Source organism: Scyliorhinus torazame, chromosome 20, assembly GCF_047496885.1.
Source record: "Scyliorhinus torazame isolate Kashiwa2021f chromosome 20, sScyTor2.1, whole genome shotgun sequence".
Classification (NCBI taxonomy): Eukaryota; Metazoa; Chordata; class Chondrichthyes; order Carcharhiniformes; family Scyliorhinidae; genus Scyliorhinus; species Scyliorhinus torazame.
In genome coordinates, this window is record NC_092726.1 from 9216620 (window position 1) to 9220191 (window position 3572).

The following is a 3572-nucleotide window of genomic DNA, read 5'->3' on the forward strand; positions in this document are numbered from 1 at the left end:
GCAGGGGGCGGAGGTGGGTTGGGAAAGGGGTGATAGACAGTTAAATTTCCTGCCAATTTCATTACAATACATAATAAAAGGTTAAAGTTACAAACCTGGTGACTGCAGTTTATTGAGCTTAACCAAGGATCTCTGGTATTTTAAGTAAAATCTAATTTCACCTGTGTCGCGACTCCGGGTGAAGTGGGGCTGGAATTGACTGTGTACTAGCCCACGTTGTCGTGACACCGGATTTGGAATAATCTGCAGAATTTTACTTGTGTGTTGTGCTGGAATGCGCTTTGTGTTGGGAGGGTGTCAGTTACAGAACGGTCGGCCTTTAAAAGATCTCTGTCGTCTTCTGCAGGTTAATTGTAAGTATTAACTACTGGAACTATTTACACAGTCACCTACAAACAAGGAACTGTGATAAACAAGGAACTGTGTCCATGCTTTGGTCTGTAATGGGTAACCCACAGGATATTGACAATTGGGGATTCAGCGATGGTAATGTCATTGAATGTCATGGGGTGATGGTTAGATCCTCTCGGGTGCAGAGGAAATTTACAAAAATGATACCAGTGACACCAGCGCGTATGCACATCAGGAAAGGACCGACATGCTGGGTCTCTTCCCTCTTGAAAAAGGAAATCTGAGAGCTGACCTCATGAGGTCTTCAAAATTATGAAATGTTTAATGGAGTGGTCCCAGAGAGAATATTATCTCTTGTGGGAAAGAGCACACTGGAGGCCATCTATCTATGGTGTCACCACGAAATCTAATAGGGAATTCAGAAGACATTTCACCTAACTGTGGAACTTATTACCTTCAGGACTTGCTTGAAGCAAATCGTGCAGCTGCACTCAAGGTTAAGTAAGATAACGAGATGTGGGGGAATGGAACAGACAGTTACGGCGATAGATTCAGATGAGCAAAGTTTGGAGGATGCTCAAGTGGACCATCAACACTGACGTGGACAGGTCGGACTAAATAACTTGTTTCTGTGCTGTCCACATCCCATATAATCTTATGCAGTTCCATCATGCCTTGAACTCGACAAATGGCCAAAGGCACGAGGCTGGGAATTCTGTGGAGAGGAACTCGCCTCCTGAATCCCCAAAGCCTGTCCTCTATCTACAAGGCAAGCGTAAGGAGCGCAATGGAACACTTTCCACTTGTCTGGATGAGTACAGCTTGAACGACACTGAAGAAGCTCGACAAAGCAGCCCACTTGAACGGCACACGATGCACCACCTTCAACATTCACTCCCTCCACCACCAACCCAAAGTAGCAGCAGTGTATACCATCTGCAAAACGCATCATCGACTCATGGAAGTGACTGACCAAAATGGACAACTTTCTTTTGGGAAGGCACCAAACATGTCAAGAGAATTTGTCAGGAAGATATGGAGGTGGCATTCTGGAGAGAGGGCGCACAAACCACCAATTGATGTACCTGATCCTTCAAACACCACTTGCTCCGTATGTGGCAGATTCTGGGAATCGCGCACTGGACTTATCAGCCATCTCAGAACCCAGGGAACTGGAATGAAAGAAAACATCACAAGGGACTGCCAAAGAACGAAAAGGTATTGTGTCAAATTGACAAGCAATTTTTGGCAGCAGCTTCAACCTACCACCTCCCACCTGGTAAGTCCTACCACCTGGGGGAACAAGGCCAGCAGAAGTATGGAAACACCAGCCACCTCCAGATTAGCTTCAAAGTCCCCCCGTTTTCCTTATTTGGAACTCCATCACTATTCACTGAGTCAAAATTCCAAACACCACTGTGATTACACCTGCAGTACTTGGACTGCAGCGGTTGAAGAAGCCGCTCACCACCACATTCCTAAGGGAACTTAAGGATGGGCAATTAATCCTGGCCTTGCCAATGATGCCCACATTTTAAAACAAATTTTAAAGAAAATCTGACACCAAGCCACAATGAAATATTAGGGCAGGTGACCATAGATTTCAAAGAGTTTACAGTGCAGAAGAAGGCTATTTGGTCCATTGAGTCTGCACCGGCCCTTGGAAAAGAGCACCCTACATAAGCCCACAACCCCACCCTATCCCTGTAACCCCACCCAACCCAACCCAACATTTTTGGACACTAAGGGCAATTTAGCATAGCCAATCCACCTAACCTGCACATTTTTGGATTGTGGGAGGAAACCGGAGCACCCGGAGGAAACCCACGCAGACGCGGGGAGAAAGTGCAAACTCCGCACACTGACACAAGCCGGGAATCGAACTTGGGAACCTGGAGCTGTGAAGCAACTGTACTAACCACTATGCTGCCCCTCATGGTTCTTCGTGGAGAAGTTAGTGTGGTAAAGGACAGAAGTGAGCCATGTTCTGGAAGTGGGAGAAGAAGTCAGAATAAGAGGTTGGCAAAGTTCACTCCAAGTCAATCAGAAAACAGAGTTCAGGCACAGCTAGGTTCTTCTTGACTGGGCAACGAAGGAGAGTGGATTCAGTGTCAAAGCTGTACTGTAACGGAGAGAATTAATACTTTGCGTTACACCGGCCAATGACCATCTACAACAAGAGAGGATCTAACCATCACCCCATGACATTCAATGACATTACCATCGCTGAATCCCCAATTGTCACTATCCTGTGGGTTACCCATTGATCAGAAACTGAACAGGACCAGACAAATAAATACCACGGCTACCAGAGCAGATCAAAGGCTCGGATTGCTGCGGCAAAAAACACACCACCTGACCCCTCTCTTTCCACCCCCCCAAAAAAAACCTGTCCACCATCTCCAAGGCACAAGTCAGGAGTGTACTGGTATTTTCTCCACTTTCCTGGATTAATGCAGCTCCAACAACATTCAAGAAGCTCAACTTCATCCAGGACAAAGCAGCCCGCTTGATTGCTAACCTTTCACAAACATTAAGTCCACCACCGATGAACATTGACAACCTTGTGTACCAGCTACAAGATGTACTGTAGGAACTCACAAAGGTTTCTTCGGCAGCACCTTCCAAACCCACGACCACTATCATCTTGAAGGACAGGTGCAGCAGATACCAGAACACCACCTGGAGGTTCCCCTCCATGTCAATCACCATCCTGACCTGGAAATATATCACAGTTCCTTTCCTGTTGCTGTCAAAATCCTGGAACTCGCCCCACATCTCAGGGATGGCAGTGATTCAAGAACATAGAACAGTACAGCACAGTTCAGCCCACGATGTTGTGCCGACCATTTATCTTAATCTAAGATCAACCTAACCTACACCCCCTCAATTTACTGCTGTCCATGTGCTGTTCTAAGAGTCGCTTAAATGCCCCTAATGACTCTGACTCCACCACCTCTGCTGGCAGTGCATTCCACACACCCACGACGCTCTGTGTAAAGAACCTACCACTGACATCTTCCCTATACCTTCATCCGATCACCTTAAAATTATGTCCCCTCGTGACAGCCATTTCCACCCTGGGGAAAAGTCTCTTGCTATCCACTCCATGCCTCTCATCACCTTGTACACCTCTATCAAGTCACCTCTCTGCCTTCTTCGCTCCAGTGAGAAAAGCCCTAGCTCCCTCAACCTTTCTTCATAAGACATGCCCTCCAGTC